This window comes from Rhea pennata, unplaced genomic scaffold (assembly GCF_028389875.1).
Source record: "Rhea pennata isolate bPtePen1 unplaced genomic scaffold, bPtePen1.pri scaffold_33, whole genome shotgun sequence".
NCBI classification, from domain to species: Eukaryota; Metazoa; Chordata; class Aves; order Rheiformes; family Rheidae; genus Rhea; species Rhea pennata.
The window spans coordinates 3,451,035-3,470,930 of record NW_026907680.1 but is presented as its reverse complement, the minus strand read 5'-3'; positions in this window follow the sequence as shown (position 1 = coordinate 3,470,930).

The window sequence follows — 19,896 nt, the reverse complement described above, 5'->3', positions numbered from 1 at the left end:
TTGGTATTGCTCAAAGTCCAGAATGTCCCCGAGCAGGAGGTCCAGGACACCTTTCACTTCAACAACGCGTTCAGTCAGCTCCACTCGGTGCCTATCAACAAAGTGTTCCCCTGGGGAGGACAGAAGCAAAGGGTTAGTCATCTGTGGACACACTGGTGCTCTTTCAGCTGCTTCACAGGTCATGGAGCAGCAGCCACTTCACAGCGGGGTTTGCCTGAGCTAGCACGACCCAAGGAGGAAATGATCGGCACCACGGAGCACCCAGTCCTCTCTGTTGTTAGTGGGTGATGGCAGCATCTAGCCGAAAGCAGAGGCTCGTGTGAAGGTCTAATTCAAACTGGGGCTGTGCCGGGGCCAATGCTGTATTTTAGAGTGAGTGTTTGAGCCCCTGCCCCTGGTTTTGAGGCATTTTCCCCCAAAAGTCTCACCTGTCACTGCCAACATTTGAACAGATTCTTTGGGGATTTGTTCTCTGCCCCTAAAGCCTGTGGGACGGCAAAACAGAAAAGAAATGAGAGGGGAAGCAATGGGAGGGAGCTCCAATCTTGCATGGTCAATGGGGCGCTGCAGAAGGGAAGGACAGAGCAGACACCTTTCCAAAGGAGGCTCCTTCCCTTAGGAGACCAGAACTCCCAGGCCACCTCCCAGCCTTGCTGGTGACCCTTTCTCATGGCTGCTCCCATCTCCACTGAGCCAGTGCCATCAAGTGACAGCACAGCTAATTACAGCCCTATCAGAGACCACCACAGCTGCGCAGTGTGAACTGGCCATGGGAAATGCTGGAGCTATGGATGATGTACGATGAGCACCTCTGACAGGGAGGAGACATCCCATCACCTGGTTCAACCTGTATGTCTTGCTGGGAACTCACTGCATTGGAGTTTTAAGCTAATTTCAGACAGTGTCATGGCAAATACGTTCAATTGAGCTCATCACCCTTGGTTTGTTCTGCAGCAACCATGCACACGTCAACATGGCTGCCCCACAAACACGCCGACACGCACATGCCAACGACACAGCTGGGCCTTTCACAGGCAAAGACACACACACGGCAGCCCCACGCACACACATATGCAGCGCAATGTGGGGCAACATCCCCCCTGCTCCCCCCCCACCCCAGGGGTCCAGGCACCCCTCTGCCCCCCTGCACCCCAGGGGCCCAGGCATCTGGGCATTCTCCTGCCCGCCTCTACCCGAGGGGCCCAGGTGTCTGGGCACCTCTCTTCTGCCCACTACGCGAGCGGCCCAGGCGTACGGGCACCCCTCTGCCCCGCCCTGACTCCAGGGCCCAGGCATCCGGACACCCCATTGCCTCCCCCTACCCCAGGGGCCAAGGCGTCCGGGCCCCTCCTTCCACGTGCCCAGGAAGTCCCCATTCCTTCCCACGTCAGGGGCCCAGGCGTCCGAGCACCCTCCCCCCACCCCCGTTACCTGAGCGCCGGCTCGGACGCCTGGGCCCCTCCCCGCACCCCCTTCCCTCCCCCAGGCCCAGCGATGCCGCTGCCGCCCCGCGCCGGGAACTGCAATCCCAGCAGGCAGCGCGACCGCCGAGCCCCGCCCCCTCCCTGGCGCCTCGCGGGAGCAGCCGCTGTGAGGAGGAGCCTTCCTGGCCCCGAGCCCCGACTGCTCCGCTGCGCTCCTCAGGCCTCCCCAGAGCTGCCGCGCTGCAGGCGGGCGAGCGCGCCGCACACCCCGCCAAGAGCCACCCGGCCTGGGGCAGCTGGTTTAATTCAGCACACAAGAACTTCCTGGGTGCTCGCGCGGCTCACAAGCAGAGCTGCTGCTGCTGCTGCTGCTGCCGCCGTTGTGGCTGCTGCTGTGGCAACCGCCGCTGCCCCCGGGGCTCCCACTGCCGCTTCCCCTCTGTCTGCCACGTGGTCCTCGACTGCGCCTGCCCCTGGAGCTGCCGCTGTGCCCGCCACCGGGGCTTCCACTGCTGCTGCCACCGCCAGTGGATCTGCTGCTGTCCCCGCCACTGGAGCTTCCACTGCCGCTGCCGCTCTGTCTGACACTGGCACTGGAGCTGCTGCTGTGCCTGCAGCTGGAGCTTCCACTGCCACTGCCAGTGAGGCTGCTGCTGACACTGGGGCTGTCGCTCTGTCTGACAGTGGGTTTCCCAGTGCCACTGGGGCTCCCGGTGGGGCTGCCGCTGTGTCTGCCACTGGGGCTCCCACTGCCACTGCCAGTGGGGCTGCTGCCGGCACTGTGGCTGCCACTGATGCTGCCACTGCCCCTGCCACTGCTGCTCTGTCTTCTGTTGCCACCGGGTCTGCCGCTGACACTGCCACTGCTGCTGCTCTTTCTCCTGCTTGTCCCTGTCTCCGCCCATGGCTCTTCTTCCCCCTGGAGAAGGAGGCAGAAAGGAACAGGCTGTGCCCTCTGCGGCAGAAAGGCCAAGGCCGTCCTGCTAGGGATGACAGGGGTGTGCAGTGGGGGCCAGAGCCGGTCTCTTTTCCCGCAAGGGAAAGGCCTGTTCCCTAACTCTTCCCGTGAGCCTTCCTGTCAGCACCCTTCTGCCCTGAAGGGAAGCCCAGCAAGGCTGAACATCCCTTGCTTGTTCACACCAAAGATCTAACTCATCACACAGCTGAAGAGAAACTCTCCATCTTCTAGCGTGGAAACGCCCTGCAGTTCCACAGCCACCAAGCAGAGAGCCCCAGAGGCTTTGTTGGGTTGCTCACAGAGAGCGCTGGAGAGGCAGATACATTGCAGAAGTAGAGCACAGCTGGCATCTCTGAAAACAAAGCCTTGCGCAAAGCCTTCCAGGGCCCAGCAGGGCTCTTGTACAACCAGCACCCATAGCACAAGGCCTGGGCAGAGAGCAGGCTGGCACATGAAGGGCCTCAATGAGGAGCACTTACCACTCCAGACCTCTGATGGCCCTCGCTCAGAGGACATGCACTAGTGCTCGGGCTTCTCTCCGTTCCTTCTTCCTGCCCGCTGCTGCACTCTGTGCAGAGCACTCTGAGGTGACTGGCACCGGCCTGCAAATACACACCGCGGAGAGGTGATATGAGCACAGGGAGAGTAGGGTCCCCACCTGGCCCTCACCAGCTTCACACCTGCTCCTGCAGCAGAAGGCAATTCTGCAGCAGAAGCACAGGGCTTCTACTGACTGGGGCCACATCAGAGCATCACCTCCCATCAAAAAACCTGGGGCTGCACGTCATGCCTGAAGGAGAGCTCCAGGAGCCCAAGGGAGACTCTCTCCAGGCAGTGAGGAGAGCAGCAGGGTCATCTGCCAGGACAGGCTCTGAAACACATCATTACCTGCTGTCCTGCCAACTACACAAGACTGCTCTGTGGCCCCAAACACTCTGTGTTCAGGGGTGGGCAATAGGTTGTTGCTGGGCACCCAGTGTCAAAGAAGGAGAAAGGCATCAAGCATTTACACACAAAGCCCTTAGCAGGTGGACGACATCACAGAGTTCTGCAGAACCCTCTCCCCACCCTCAGAGCCCAGATGTAGGCAGAGCATGCATGCAGGTCACTGCGACTGTATCCCTGCTACCTGACACTTGATGGGAATGGTCCGTGTTGTAACTTTTTGTATCTGTACTACCTGATACTTGGTGGGAATAGTCTAGTGTTGTAACTTTTCAGTGCCTGAACAATACCGCTGTGTTAAGCGGGATACAAATAAGTAACTGACAAGGTCTTGGGAATCTGTGAGAAAGAACAGTGGTTGGTTACATGTAGATTCGGTGGCTTCCAGCTACAGAATCACCATGAGAAGCAGTCAACATGAAGGTCAGAAGCTGAAGAGTAGTGAAATAGCGACCCCCAAAGCCAAATGTGGCCCCCGAAATAAGTCTGCACGCGTGCGCAGTATCATAGCCTGGTTATGCAACCGGGGTGGAGTTGGGCTAGACTCCCTGCACTTGCTGGCCCCAGGTGCCGGGACTCCCGCCTACCACAAGTAATCATAAATACCGGAGTTTTTCTGAAGGAGAGAGAGGCTGCTACACAACAGAGGACCACGTTGCCTCCTCGGGGACATCCGAAAAGATTGTACCTGCCGATTCTCGCTCTCTCATCATGCAGATGATTGGGACAAGCATTGAGGTGGTCCTCGAGATTACCATTGGGTCGGTCTGTTCATAAGTATCTACTAATAAACTGCTTGCTCCTAAAGAGTGTTTGTGTGCGTGTGTGTGTGAGTGAGTTTGTGCCGGCTTGCCAACCTGGGCATATGGCCCCCGGGAATCTAACTATAAAAGGGACCCAGCCGCTGGGAAGACTTGTTCCCAAAGCACTTTCAGAGCAGCCTCCCCCAGCCCTGGCAATGCAGCCCTAACAAACCTGTGCTGAGAGGCTGCTGCCTTTGTGAGGCAGGGGGAAAGAAGGAAGGCAAAGTACTCACGTTGGAAAAATACTTGGAAGAGGTTCAAGGGACACAATCGAAGCTGCTTTAGTGGCTGTCGGGATTGAATCCCTGCGTATTTTCATCTGCAAAGGTGAGAAAGAGAGGTGAGATGCTGCCAAGGAAAGGCTCTTGCTGCTGGCAAGGGCAGCCCATGTTTCCATGCTACAGAGAAGAAGCTGCCTCTCAGAACTGCAGAAACACCCATTGCTTTTGCTCACAGCAGCCCCTCCATTCCACACAAGAGCAGCTGCAGGGGAATATGGGCAAAGAGCTAAATGTTCTGGCAGGCTTTTGTCAAGGGAAGAGCCAAAAGGCTGATCCAGAAGAGCATGGAGTCAAGGGAGGCAAGCACAGCGGAAGGCAGCTCACTAAACTCTAGGGCAATGTGCAGGGCAGTCCTGCTAGGGAGGACAGGAGGGGGTAGGGGGGGGCTATGGCAGCTCCATTTTGCAGAAGGGAAGGTTCTTCCCCAGCCTCTGCTCTGAGCCTTCCCGGGAGCCTTCCTGTCAGCACCCTTTTACCCTGAAGGGAAGCCCAGAAAGGCTGAACATCCCATTCTCTTTGAACCAGGCATCTGAATTATGACAGAGCTGAGCAGAAACTCTTCACTTTCTATCACAGAAAGGCCCAGCACTTCCAGTGCCACCAGCAGGAGGGCCCCAGAGGCTCTGCTGGTGTGTTCACGGAGAGCAAGGTGCAACAGCGTGTGCATTCCAAAACTACATTCACCACCGGCGCCTTTGAAGGCAGGACTGGGCGATGTCGGGCAGGGCTCAGTGAACCCATGGGAAGGGCTCTTGTGAGCCAGCGCCCATAGCACAAGGCTTTTGCAGGATGCACACTGGCAGAAGAAGGGCCTCCAACAGTGACACTTACTGCTCTGGCATTCTCGTCCACTTCATTCCCAAGCCACTCAGTAGGTGCTCCAGCTTCTGAAGATGGCTTCCTCCCGCCTGGCACTGCCTTCTGGGCAGAGCACTCTGGGGTGCCTAGGAATGGACTGCAAATACACACCGCGGGGAGGTGGCATGAGCACAGGGGCAGTAGGGTCTCCATTTCAGCCTGACAAGTTGGGCACCTGCTTCTGCCACAGAAGGCAGTTCTGTAGCAGAAGCACATGGGTCCCACTGACTGGGGTCACATCCACAGGAACGGGGATCACCCCCTAACAAAACACCCAGGGCTGCAGATCATGCCCGAAGGAGAGCTCTGGAAACAACCACAGTGAAAATTTCTCTCCATGCAGGAAGGCGAGCAGCAGGGTCATCTGGCAGGACAGGCTCCAACGCACAGCATTACGCACTGTGCTGCCAGCTACATTAGCCACTGCTCTGTGGCCCCAGGTACTCTGTTCCAGGATGGGCAATGGTTTGCTGCCTGTCTTCCTTGGTCCGGTGGCCTTACGAGGTCATCCTACAAGGGACAGCCTAAGCTGGAATACAGCCACACCGCTGTTGTGTTAAGGCAGGATCAAAGCAGAGAGGAAAGGTGTTAGGTTCTCACTCTGTTGCCAGGGCACATGTCTGGCTGCTTTCTCCCTCTGTCATAGTTTCTTAATTCTGTCTTCAACACTTGAACTGCACCATATTCAGTGTTGCAGAGGTGGGAGGGGACCAGGTCTTGGGGAAGACTTTGCAAGGTACCTATTTACCACTAGCTCACCATGACATGGTACCCACCTACCTGCACCCAAACCTCTTCTGCTCGCTGGAGCTTTAATGGGCAGCAAGTGCTGTGAGCCTGGAGAGTGGCCCTCTCCAGCAGTGGCGCTGACCGGCAACGGCGCAACTGCCTGACAACGGCGGCAACGGCAGCAGAAGCAGCAGCAGCAGCAGCAGCACTGCTTGTGAGCCATGCGAGCACACAGGAAGTTCTCTGATGCTGAATTAAACCAACTGCCCCAAGTCGGGTGGCTCTTGGCTGGGTGTGCAGTGAGCTCGTGCGCTTGCAGCATGGGAACTTTGGAGAGGCCTGAAGAGCAGAGCTGAGGAGTCAGGGCTTGGGGGCTGCTGCCAGGGCAGCTCTCCGCCACGGTCCTGCTGTGGATCTTTGGCTGCAGCTGCGGTGGCTGTGGCCTAGGGGCTTGCTGCGTCTTGTTGGTGCTGGGGAGAGGCGTGGAGAGGGCCGTGCCATGGCCAACGCATGTCCTGGGGCCAGAGGGCCTGTGGGGAGAGGAGGAAAAAGCTGCTGTACGCCTCTGAGGGGAGGAAGTGCTTGAGCCTGGGCCCCCTTGCTGGGGCCCAGTGCTGGCTGCATGGTGGCAGGCAACTGCCAGCTCTTGTGTGTGTCTTGAGTGCCCTTGAGTGCTGGGCTTTTGCGGGTGTGAGGGGAAGAAGGCGGGTGCCCAGGGCCAGAAGGGGAAGCGGCCACCCCGGAGGCTTGGTGCCAGCAGAGTCCATGGCCACCTGGGCTGTAGCACCCGGGAACTAGTGGAATTGCAGAGACCGAGGGCAGGTAGGAAGGAGAGCAGCAGAGCCCAGAGGCTGGCCTTGAGGCGAGCAGGCTTCCCCTTCTGCAGAGACCTGCTAGGGGGACGCCAGGGGAGGCAGCTCAGAAGGGCAAAGGAGTTCAAGAAAGCTGGCAGGCCTTTAAGCTGCTGAAGGAGAGACTCCTCCAAGTGCCATTCTGCTCCACCTTGACACTCTAGCAAGCCCAAGTCAGGGCAAAGCCTACAGCCCCTCACTAGCAATGTCGATTCTGGAGGACCAGGCTTCATCGTTCCATCTGATGCGTGCGCATCTGCAAATGCAGGAGCTTTGCTTGAGAGCCTGCTCAGGGAGACTTTCATCAGCACTTCATGAGCACGCAGTCCCCTTCTCTCTGCAGACTGACAAGCCTCGGGTAAGGATCTGCACCTCAGACCAGCTTCTAGCCTCTTTGTCCTCCACACACTTTCCATTACCCCCACAGCAGGAGCTGCGAGAGAAAGCGCCCATCACAGAATCATTGAAGGGTGGAGGTTGGAAGGGCCTCTGGAGATTATCTTGTCCAGCCCCCCTGCTCAAGCAGGGTCACCTACAGCACACTGCACAGGATCACCACCCGGCAGCCTCTGAATGTCTCCAGAGAAGGAAACTCCACTACCTCTCTGGGCAACCTGCCCCAATGCTCGGTCACTCTCACCAGAAAGAAGTTTTTCCTCAGTCAGGTGGAGCTCCCTGTGTTCTTGTTCGTGCCCACTGCCTCTTCTCCTAGCACTTGGCACCACAGAAAAGAGCCCGCTCCCATCCTCTTGACACCCTCCCTTGAGGTATTTGTAGACATGGGTAGGATCCCCTCTCAGGCTTCTCTTCTGGAGGCTAAACAAGCGCAGCCCTTACAGCCTTTCCTCCTTAGAGAGATGACCCAGCCTTCTAACCATCTTCATAGCAGTACATCAACTCTGGCAAGTCCTGTGGAGAATGCTGCAGACATCCAAGATGCCTGTGCCCATTTTCTCCACAAACACGGAGGTTCTGCTTGCAGACTGCAGCTCACGAAGTACTTGAGGCCAGGGTTCCGAGAGCTGCAGCCCGCAGTGGGAGAAGAGGCCTTTGCTGTCTTTGGGCTCATTCCTCAGCTCTGTGCTTGTTTCCTATTTTCTGCCAGATTCTGCTCTTGCATCTCTCATCCCTGAGAGGAAGACAAATGGAACAAGCCTGCCCTTCAAAGGTAGGACTCTGAGAGACAAAAAGAGGTTGCTCTTGCAAACTAAGCAGCAAGTGGAGGAAGCCAGAGCTCCTGTGCTGAGAAACACGAGGCATTAGACAGATCTCATCCAAAGCTGGTGTCCTTTGATGGCTTTGCCATGGATGCCTGGGGAGTGAAGAGGCTTAGGCCCACAGCTTTGCAGAGCAGGAGCAGAGAGCACTGGCTCCAATCACATGGTGCTACAGCACAGGCTGCAGCAGCAGCAAGAAGGCACAGAACAGCAAAGAATGCACTGATTGCCCCAACAGGGTCTTCTTCCAGCAGCCTGGGGCCTGGGAGCTTCCTCAGCCAGACGCAGGAGACACAAAACCTTTGCCTGCTTTGTCCTTCCAGAAGCACACCCCCACCTTGGGCTGAAAGCACACCGTCAACCTGTGGCAGGGCCACATGCGGCTCCTTGCTTGGCTTCTCTCTTCCTCTTCAAAGCACTTCTGCTGGGCTTCTTCTCACCTCTGCAGGGCAAGGAGATGCGGCTTTCAGCGACCTCTCTCTTGCCTCTCCTTCCTGACCAAGAGCTGTTAGCTCACAGCCTGCCCCGGTCTATGCAAAGTTCAGATGTGGTCATTTTCTCCCCAACAGGCCTCACTCCTCCTGCAGCAAATACCCTCTGGCACTTTATTGCCCAGCCATTCCCTGTGCTTTGATCCTTCTGTAGCTCTTATTTGGGGAGCCTATAACATGCAGAGGAATGAGTGGTTCTGGTTTTGGTTTGTTTGAAAAGGTTGATCCCTACCAGAAGCAAGCAAGGCAGAAAGACATCTTGGGCTGGCTTTTTCCTCCAGACCACGTTTGTCACAGCAGAGAGTCAGCTGCCTGTATGGGAGCATGATTTGGATTGGAAAAGGGTGCGGGAACTCCTCATCACAAAGGCCTTAAGCCATACTGGGGAGCCAAAGCCCTCAGGGAAAGCCCACAATTTTCTCAGCCCGGTCTTCAAGTATGGCCTCAGAAGGCAAGTGGGCCTCTTGGCATGCTGGGCTGCCACCTTCAGCAGCAGCTCTCCTGGACGGGCTGAGTTCTTGCTTTTCTCTTTACTCATACAATTTCAAGAAGAAAACAAGAACTCCCCGGCAGTGTCCCCGGCCACACTGAGACAACTGTGGCTCCTATGGGCACCATTTGCAAAAGCACATGGGAAGAGTCAGCTTGCCTGTTGTCAGAGAAGGAAAGCTCCTCAGATCCACTGGAGATGTGGGCCTTCCACTCGTGTATGCAGTGTGCTTCCCAGGCTCCGACAAAGGAAAGGTATGGGCGGGGGAGGAGGGCAAACTGGTTCCTCTGCAGTCCCTGCTTTGTGACAGGACCTTTTTAAAAGCACGGAGCTCATCAGAGAGGTCCTTTTTGCTCCAGGACCTTTTCCTCGCCCAGCACTGTGATTTGTTTCTCTACAGCTTTCAACATTTGCTGGCGTGTCCACAAACCTATTGCCTAACACTAGCATTTTTGAATGTCATCCCATGCTGACTGGGAGCAATGTCATTTATTGGCTTCTGAGACTTTATTTGATTGTGCTCAATGCAGGAAGACAGTGAGGGTCTTCTTGGTTGGTTTACATAGTCCTGTAGAGGAGCTTCCCTGGAAAAAAGGAAGTTTCAACAGGGCAAGTGGTATCCGTGTGTGTGTTTGTGTATGCATATACATCTCCATCGAGAAGGCTCAGCAGACAGCAGCTAAAAGATTTGTCCTCCATAAAACTGCCTTTCTGAGCTGTGAAGGAAGATGGGACGCTTGGAGACAGAGAGACCTGCAGGGGTCCAGGTTGGCCAATGGTGTAAGTAGATATGGTCGGTGGGTTTTCTGAAAACGTGTGGGGCATATCACAGAATCACAGAATGGGTAAGGTTGGAAGGGACCTCAGGGGATCATCTAGTCCAACCTCCCTGCTCAAGCAGGGTCACCTCGACCATGTTAGACAGGGTTGCATCCGGGCAGGGTCTGAATCTCTCCAGAGAAGGAGACTCCACAATGTCTCTGGGAAACCTCTGCCAGTGCTTGGTCACTCTCACAGGAAAGAAATTCCTCCTCATATTCAGGCGGAGCTTCCGCTGGTTCAGTTTGTGCCCGTTGCCTCTTGTCCTGTTGCGTGGCACTAGTGAAAAGAGTTCAGCCCCATCCCTTTGACAAGGATATCCAGTGGAATTTCCTTCACTCTCTTTCAAGAGCACGTTGAGTGATAATCAAACACAAAAAATCAAATGTCTTCCTCTGTGTGGGCCCCTTTCATTTTGAGTTCCTCTGAGGGCTTTACATCTCTCTACATTTTTGCAACATCCAGTCCCATGTACTATTTATTTCCACAAACGCTTTGGGCTATATGTGCTGTAAAACTAACACTGGGTTTTTTTTTTTCCCCTCTCCCAGTTGCAGGTGAAGTTGGAAGTACATGTGTTGGCCTCCACGCATCTACTGAAGGATCTTCAGCAAATGCCACTTTCCAGGGCAATACAGAGGCATTGTGATATTCTGAGCAGATGGGATGTGACCGGCACAAAATACAATGCAAAGCTGGTGAAAAATACTTGCTTTACACAGCACGGTAATGTTTTCCCACTAAATGGTCTGGCTGTGAGAAATCCTTGCCGCAGGCTGAACCTAAACTCCAAGGGGTTTCAAAAACTGCCAGGTACACTGCACTTCCCCCTAACAAGCCTGCAGGGATACGGAGCTTGCCTGGCACCGTAAAGTCCATGTCCCTTCTCGTGCGAGTAACCAACTGGCTAACCTTTCTTCTGCAGCTTGATGGAGCTGCCTAAGTATTTTGTATGGAAGCACATGTGTGGTCTTGCTCAAGTCAGGTGCTGCCTTTTAGCCACAGCAGTCCCTCTGCTCCCTTCCATTCTCGTCCTGCTACAGACATGTAGCGTTTTCAGCGTTCTCTTAGCACTGAGCACATTGCTCTTGGATCTGTTCTGTGTCCCCTACTTCAGTCCTCCTGCAGTGGAAAACCCTGTAGTGCAGCCCAGAATGGCCACTGGCAGGCACAAGGCTTTGATGCTGAGTGTGAGGGCACTTGTGCCTTGCACCCGGGAGCGTCGCAGCAGGAAAATGATGTCAGTGCTGACCGGGAGGTGATTCCAGCCCCACCCACCTGGAAGCCAGGAGGAGGAACCTTGCTGCTGCTTCTGCTAGTGAGCTCGCTTAGGCCTCAAGACCTGAGAGGCCACCAGTGGCCACAAAGCTGCTGTTAGTGCCTGGGAGGGAGCAACCAGCCTGGGGAGGCAGCAGGGGTGTTGGCAAGCTCAGTGCAGGAGGGGAGAGCAGCAGGTGTTGTGCAGCTGCCTCCAGGAGGGCCCCACGCTGTCTCCCATTGCTTCTTCATCAATGTCCTGATGAAGCAGGGACTTGGTGAGTAACCAGGGAGGGGTGCTGATACCTGGCTGTGCTGGAAAGGAGCTTTTCAGAGAAGGACCTGGGGGCTGTGGTGGGCACCAAGCTGACCATGAACCAGCAATGTGCTCTGGTGGCAAAGAGCAGCCATGGTATCCTGGGCTGCATCAGGAAGTGCATTGCCAGCAGGTGGAGGGAGGTGATCCTTCCCCTCTGCTCAGCACTGGTGAGGCCGCACCTGGAGAGCTTGGTCCACCAGCACAAGAGAAACATGGACCTACTGGAGTGAGTCCAACCACAAAGAAGACTAAGGGCCTGGAGCATCTCCTGTATGAGGAGAGACAGAGATAGCTGGGCCTGTTCAGTGTGTAAGGGGAGAAGGCTCAGGGCAATTTGAATGTACAGAAGTACCTGATGGGGACATGGCATAAAGAAGACAGAGACAGATTCTTCTGTGACAGCCAGTGGCAGGATGGGAGGCAACAGGCACATGTAGAAATACAAGAAATTCCATTGAAATGTAAGAAAAGATTTTCCACTGCAAGAGCGATAGAAGACTGGACCAAGTTGCTCAGCAGGACTATGAGTCTCCATCCTTCTTGCTGCTCAAAACCCAACTGGACACAGTCTCAGTCAGCATGCTCCAGGTATACCTCCAGGTATAAAAGAAAAGAGGGTGGAGGCAGATGTTCTCCAGGGGTGCTTTCCAACTTCAGCAATGCGTTGATTCAGTGATTTGGTGATGCTGCCATTTGTGAAGTCACTTGTGAGCTGCCTAGAGGAACTTTGCTTCTCCATGGAAGAACTCCTCTATATCACAGAGCAGTCAGTGCCTCGGCAAATTACTTCTCAAGGACTTCAACGAGGCGTGGGGGCTTTTTCTTCAGGGCCTCGTACAGGCGATCCTTGCACCAGGGAGTCCAGCTCGGCATCAGCCTGAACAGCTCACGCATCATGGTGTGGGATAGTTTCTCCGCCAGAATTCTTTGGTATTGCTCAAAGTCCAGAATGTCCCCGAGCAGGAGGTCCAGGACACCTTTCACTTCAACAACGCGTTCAGTCAGCTCCACTCGGTGCCTATCAACAAAGTGTTCCCCTGGGGAGGACAGAAGCAAAGGGTTAGTCATCTGTGGACACACTGGTGCTCTTTCAGCTGCTTCACAGGTCATGGAGCAGCAGCCACTTCACAGCGGGGTTTGCCTGAGCTAGCACGACCCAAGGAGGAAATGATCGGCACCACGGAGCACCCAGTCCTCTCTGTTGTTAGTGGGTGATGGCAGCATCTAGCCGAAAGCAGAGGCTCGTGTGAAGGTCTAATTCAAACTGGGGCTGTGCCGGGGCCAATGCTGTATTTTAGAGTGGGTGTTTGAGCCCCTGCCCCTGGTTTTGAGGCATTTTCCCCCAAAAGTCTCACCTGTCACTGCCAACATTTGAACAGATTCTTTGGGGATTTGTTCTCTGCCCCTAAAGCCTGTGGGACGGCAAAACAGAAAAGAAATGAGAGGGGAAGCAATGGGAGGGAGCTCCAATCTTGCATGGTCAATGGGGCGCTGCAGAAGGGAAGGACAGAGCAGACACCTTTCCAAAGGAGGCTCCTTCCCTTAGGAGACCAGAACTCCCAGGCCACCTCCCAGCTTTGCTGGTGACCCTTTCTCATGGCTGCTCCCATCTCCACTGAGCCAGTGCCATCAAGTGACAGCACAGCTAATTACAGCCCTATCAGAGACCACCACAGCTGCGCAGTGTGAACTGGCCATGGGAAATGCTGGAGCTATGGATGATGTACGATGAGCACCTCTGACAGGGAGGAGACATCCCATCACCTGGTTCAACCTGTATGTCTTGCTGGGAACTCACTGCATTGGAGTTTTAAGCTAATTTCAGACAGTGTCATGGCAAATACGTTCAATTGAGCTCATCACCCTTGGTTTGTTCTGCAGCAACCATGCACACGTCAACATGGCTGCCCCACAAACACGCCGACACGCACATGCCAACGACACAGCTGGGCCTTTCACAGGCAAAGACACACACACGGCAGCCCCACGCACACACATATGCAGCGCAATGGGGACCACTGGGGCAACATCCCCCCTGCTCCCCCCCCACCCCAGGGGTCCAGGCACCCCTCTGCCCCCCTGCACCCCAGGGGCCCAGGCATCTGGGCATTCTCCTGCCCGCCTCTACCCGAGGGGCCCAGGTGTCTGGGCACCTCTCTTCTGCCCACTACGCGAGCGGCCCAGGCGTACGGGCACCCCTCTGCCCCGCCCTGACTCCAGGGTCCAGGCATCCGGACACCCCATTGCCTCCCCCTACCCCAGGGGCCCAGGCGTCCGGGCCCCTCCTTCCACGTGCCCAGGAAGTCCCCATTCCTTCCCACGTCAGGGGCCCAGGCGTCCGAGCACCCTCCCCCCACCCCCGTTACCTGAGCACCGGCTCGGACGCCTGGGCCCCTCGCCGCGCCCCCTTCCCTCCCCCAGGCCCAGCGATGCCGCTGCCGCCCCGTGCCGGGAACTGCAATCCCAGCAGGCAGCGCGACCGCCGAGCCCCGCCCCCTCCCTGGCGCCTCGCGGGAGCAGCCGCTGTGAGGAGGAGCCTTCCTGGCCCCGAGCCCCGGCTGCTCCGCTCCGCTCCTCAGGCCTCCCCAGAGCTGCCGCGCTGCAGGCGGGCGAGCGCGCCGCACACCCCGCCAAGAGCCACCCGGCCTGGGGCAGCTGGTTTAATTCAGCACACAAGAACTTCCTGGGTGCTCGCGCGGCTCACAAGCAGAGCTGCTGCTGCTGCTGCCGCCGCTGCCGCCGTTGTGGCTGCTGCTGTGGCCACCGCCGCTGCCCCCGGGGCTCCCACTGCCGCTTCCCCTCTGTCTGACATGTGGTCTTCGACTGCGCCTGCCCCTGGGGCTGCCGCTGTGCCCGCCACCGGGGCTTCCACTGCTGCTGCCACCGCCAGTGGATCTGCTGCTGTCCCCGCCACTGGAGCTTCCACTGCCGCTGCCGCTCTGTCTGACACTGGCACTGGAGCTGCTGCTGTGCCTGCAGCTGGAGCTTCCACTGCCACTGCCAGTGAGGCTGCTGCTGACACTGGGGCTGTCGCTCTGTCTGACAGTGGGTTTCCCAGTGCCACTGGGGCTCCCAGTGGGGCTGCCGCTGTGTCTGCCACTGGGGCTCCCACTGCCACTGCCAGTGGGGCTGCTGCCAGCACTGTGGCTGCCACTGATGCTGCCACTGCCCCTGCCACTGCTGCTCTGTCTTCTGTTGCCACCGGGTCTGCCGCTGACACTGCCACTGCTGCTGCTCTTTCTCCTGCTTGTCCCTGTCTCCACCCATGGCTCTTCTTCCCCCTGGAGAAGGAGGCAGAAAGGAACAGGCTGTGCCCTCTGCGGCAGAAAGGCCAAGGCCGTCCTGCTAGGGAGGACAGGGGTGTGCAGTGGGGGCCAGAGCCGGTCTCTTTTCCCGCAAGGGAAAGGCTTGTTCCCTAACTCTTCCTGTGAGCCTTCCTGTCAGCACCCTTCTGCCCTGAAGGGAAGCCCAGCAAGGCTGAACATCCCTTGCTTGTTCACACCAAAGATCTAACTCATCACACAGCTGAAGAGAAACTCTCCATCTTCTAGCGTGGAAACGCCCTGCCGTTCCACAGCCACCAAGCAGAGAGCCCCAGAGGCTTTGTTGGGTTGCTCACAGAGAGCGCTGGAGAGGCAGATACATTGCAGAAGTAGAGCACAGCTGGCATCTCTGAAAACAAAGCCCTGCGCAAAGCCTTCCAGGGCCCAGCAGGGCTCTTGTACAGCCAGCACCCATAGCACAAGGCCTGGGCAGAGAGCAGGCTGGCACATGAAGGGCCTCAATGAGGAGCACTTACCACTCCAGACCTCTGACGGTCCTTGCTCAGAGGACATGCACTAGTGCTCGGGCTTCTCTCCGTTCCTTCTTCCTGCCCGCTGCTGCACTCTGTGCAGAGCACTCTGAGGTGACTGGCACCGGCCTGCAAATACACACCGCGGAGAGGTGATATGAGCACAGGGAGAGTAGGGTCCCCACCTGGCCCTCACCAGCTTCACACCTGCTCCTGCAGCAGAAGGCAATTCTGCAGCAGAAGCACAGGGCTTCCACTGACTGTGGCCACATCAGAGCATCACCTCCCATCAAAAAACCTGGGGCTGCACGTCATGCCTGAAGGAGAGCTCCAGGAGCCCAAGGGAGACTCTCTCCAGGCAGTGAGGAGAGCAGCAGGGTCATCTGCCAGGACAGGCTCTGAAACACACCATTACCTGCTGTCCTGCCAACTACACAAGACTGCTCTGTGGCCCCAAAGACTCTGTGTTCAGGGGTGGGCAATAGGTTGTTGCTGGGCACCCAGTGTCAAAGAAGGAGAAAGGCATCAAGCATTTACACACAAAGCCCTTAGAAGGTGGACGACATCACAGAGTTCTGCAGAACCCTCTCCCCACCCTCAGAGCCCAGATGTAGGCAGAGCATGCATGCAGGTCACTGCGACTGTATCCCTGCTACCTGACACTTGATGGGAATGGTCCGTGTTGTAACTTTTTGTATCTGTACTACCTGATACTTGGTGGGAATAGTCTAGTGTTGTAACTTTTCAGTGCCTGAACAATACCGCTGTGTTAAGCGGGATACAAATAAGTAACTGACAAGGTCTTGGGAATCTGTGAGAAAGAACAGTGGTTGGTTACATGTAGATTCGGTGGCTTCCAGCTACAGAATCACCATGAGAAGCAGTCAACATGAAGGTCAGAAACTGAAGAGTAGTGAAATAGCGACCCCCAAAGCCAAATGTGGCCCCCGAAATAAGTCTGCATGCGTGCGCAGTATCATAGCCTGGTTATGCAACCGGGGTGGAGTTGGGCTAGACTCCCTGCACTTGCTGGCCCCAGGTGCCGGGACTCCCGCCTACCACAAGTAATCATAAATACCGGAGTTTTTCTGAAGGAGAGAAAGGCTGCTACACAACAGAGGACCACGTTGCCTCCTCGGGGACATCCGAAAAGATTGTACCTGCCGATTCTCGCTCTCTCATCATGCAGATGATTGGGACAAGCATTGAGGTGGTCCTCGAGATTACCATTGGGTCGGTCTGTTCGTAAGTATCTACTAATAAACTGCTTGCTCCTAAAGAGTGTTTGTGTGTGTGTGTGTGTGAGTGAGTTTGTGCCGGCTTGCCAACCTGGGCATATGGCCCCCGGGAATCTAACTATAAGAGGGACCCAGCCGCTGGGAAGACTTGTTCCCAAAGCACTTTCAGAGCAGCCTCCCCCAGCCCTGGCACTGCAGCCCTAACAAACCTGTGCGGAGAGGCTGCTGCCTTTCTGAGGCAGGGGGAAAGAAGGAAGGCAAAGTACTCACGTTGGAAAAATACTTGGAAGAGGTTCAAGGGACACAATCGAAGCTGCTTTAGTGGCTGTCGGGATTGAATCCCTGCGTATTTTCATCTGCAAAGGTGAGAAAGAGAGGTGAGATGCTGCCAAGTAAAGGCTCTTGCTGCTGGCAAGGGCAGCCCATGTTTCCATGTTCCGGAGAAGAAGCTGCCTCTCAGAACTGCAGAAACACCCATTGCTTTTGCTCACAGCAGCCTCTCCATTCCACACAAGAGCAGCTGCAGGGGAATATGGGCAAAGAGCTAAATGTTCTGGCAGGCTTTTGTCAAGGGAAGAGCCAAAAGGCTGATCCAGAAGAGCATGGAGTCAAGGGAGGCAAGCACAGCGGAAGGCAGCTCACTAAACTCTAGGGCAATGTGCAGGGCAGTCCTGCTAGGGAGGACAGGAGGGGGTAGGGGGGGGCTATGGCAGCTCCATTTTGCAGAAGGGAAGGTTCTTCCCCAGCCTCTGCTCTGAGCCTTCCCGGGAGCCTTCCTGTCAGCACCCTTTTACCCTGAAGGGAAGCCCAGAAAGGCTGAACATCCCATTCTCTTTGAACCAGGCATCTGAATTATGACAGAGCTGAGCAGAAACTCTTCACTTTCTATCACAGAAAGGCCCAGCACTTCCAGTGCCACCAGCAGGAGGGCCCCAGAGGCTCTGCTGGTGTGTTCACGGAGAGCGAGGTGCAACAGTGTGTGCATTCCAAAACTACATTCACCACCGGCGCCTTTGAAGGCAGGACTGGGCAATGTCAGGCAGGACTCAGTGAACCCATGGGAAGGGCTCTTGTGAGCCAGCGCCCATAGCACAAGGCTTTTGCAGGATGCACACCGGCAGAAGAAGGGCCTCCAACAGTGACACTTACCGCTCTGGCATTCTCGTCCACTTCATTCCCAGGCCACTCAGCAGGTGCTCCACCTTCTGAAGATGGCTTCCTCCCGCCTGGCACTGCCTTCTGGGCAGAGCACTCTGGGGTGCCTAGGAATGGACTGCAAATACACACCACGGGGAGGTGGCATGAGCACAGGGGGAGTAGGGTCCCCATTTCAGCCTGACAAGTTGGGCACCTGCTTCTGCAGCAGAAGGCAGTTCTGTAGCAGAAGCACATGGGTCCCACTGACTGGGGTCACATCCACAGGAACGGGGATCACCCCCTAACAAAACACCCAGGGCTGCAGATCATGCCCGAAGGAGAGCTCTGGAAACAACCACAGTGAAAATTTCTCTCCATGCAGGAAGGCGAGCAGCAGGGTCATCTGGCAGGACAGGCTCCAACGCACAGCATTACGCACTGTGCTGCCAGCTACATTAGCCTCTGCTCTGTGGCCCCAGGTACTCTGTTCCAGGATGGGCAATGGTTTGCTGCCTGTCTTCCTTGGTCTGGTGGCCTTACAAGGTCATCCTACAAGGGACAGCCTAAGCTGGAAACAGCCACACCGCTGTTGTGTTAAGGCAGGATCAAAGCAGAGAGGAAAGGTGTTAGGTTCTCACTCTGTTGCCAGGGCACATGTCTGGCTGCTTTCTCCCTCTGTCATAGTTTCTTAATTCTGTCTTCAACACTTGAACTGCACCATATTCAGTGTTGCAGAGGTGGGAGGGGACCAGGTCTTGGGGAAGACTTTGCAAGGTACCTATTTACCACTAGCTCACCATGACATGGTACCCACCTACCTGCACCCAAACCTCTTCTGCTCGCTGGAGCTTTAATGGGCAGCAAGTGCTGTGAACCTGGAGAGTGGCCCTCTCCAGCAGTGGCGCTGACCAGCAACGGCGCAACTGCCTGACAACGGCTGCAACGGCAGCAGCAGCAGCAGCAGCAGCACTGCTTGTGAGCCATGCGAGCACCCAGGAAGTTCTCTGATGCTGAATTAAACCAACTGCCCCAAGTCGGGTGGCTCTTGGCTGGGTGTGCAGTGAGATCATCTGTTTGCAGCATGGGAACTTTGGAGAGGCCTGAAGAGCAGAGCTGAGGAGTCAGGGCTTGGGGGCTGCTGCCAGGGCAGCTCTCCGCCACGGTCCTGCTGTGGCTCTTTGGCTGCAGCTGCGGTGGCTGTGGCCTAGGGGTGTGCTGCGTCTTGTTGGTGCCGGAGAGAGGCGTGGAGAGGGCCCTGCCATGGCCAACGCATGTCCTGGGGCCAGGGGGCCTGTGGGGAGAGGAGGAAAAAGCTGCTGTACGCCTCTGAGGGGAGGAAGTGCTTGAGCCTGGGCCCCCCTTGCTGGGGCCCAGTGCTGGCGTCGTGGTGGGAGGGAACTGCCAGCTCTTGTGTGTGTCTTGGGTCCCCTTGAGTGCTGGGCTTTTGCGGGCGTGAGGGGAAGAAGGCGGGTGCCCAGGGCCAGAAGGGGAAGCGGCCACCCCGGAGGCTTGGTGCCAGCAGCGTCCATGGCCACCTGGGCTGTAGCACCCGGGAACTAGTGGAGTTGCAGAGACCGAGGGCAGGTAGGAAGGAGAGCAGCAGAGCCCAGAGCTGGCCTTGAGGCGAGCAGGCTCAGCAGAATCACAGAATCAGGAAGGTTGGAAGGGACCTGTGGAGATCATCTAGTCCAACCTCCCTGCTCAGGCAGGGTCACCTAGACCATCGTAGACAGGACTGCATCCAGAGAGGCCTTGAATCTCTCCAGGGAAGGAGACTCCTCCACCTCTCTGGGTAACCTCTCCCAGTGCTCGGTCACTGTCACTGTGAAGAAATTCCTCCTCATATTCAGGCGGAGCGTCCGCTGGTTCAGTTTGTGCCCGCTGCCTCTAGTCCTGTCGCACGGCACTACTGAAAAGAGTTTGGCCCCGTCCCCTTGACACCCTCCCTTCAGGTACTTAGACACACTGATAAGATCCTCCTCAGGCTTCTCCTCCGCAGGCTAAACAGCCCCAGCTCTCGCAGCCGTTCCTCGGAGGGCAGCTGCTCCAGCCCCCGACCACCTTCGCAGCCCCACGCCGCCCTCTCTCCAGCAGCTCCGTGTCTCTCTCGTCCCCTCTGTCAGGGCTCGAGGAGGCGCCAGGGAGGGGGCGGGGCTCGGCGGCCGCGCTGCCTGCTGGGATTGCAGTTCCCGGCGTGGGGCGGCAGCGGCATCGCTGGGCCTGGGGGAGGGAAGGGGGCGCGGCGAGGGGCCCAGGCGTCCGAGCCGGCGCTCGGGTAACGGGGGG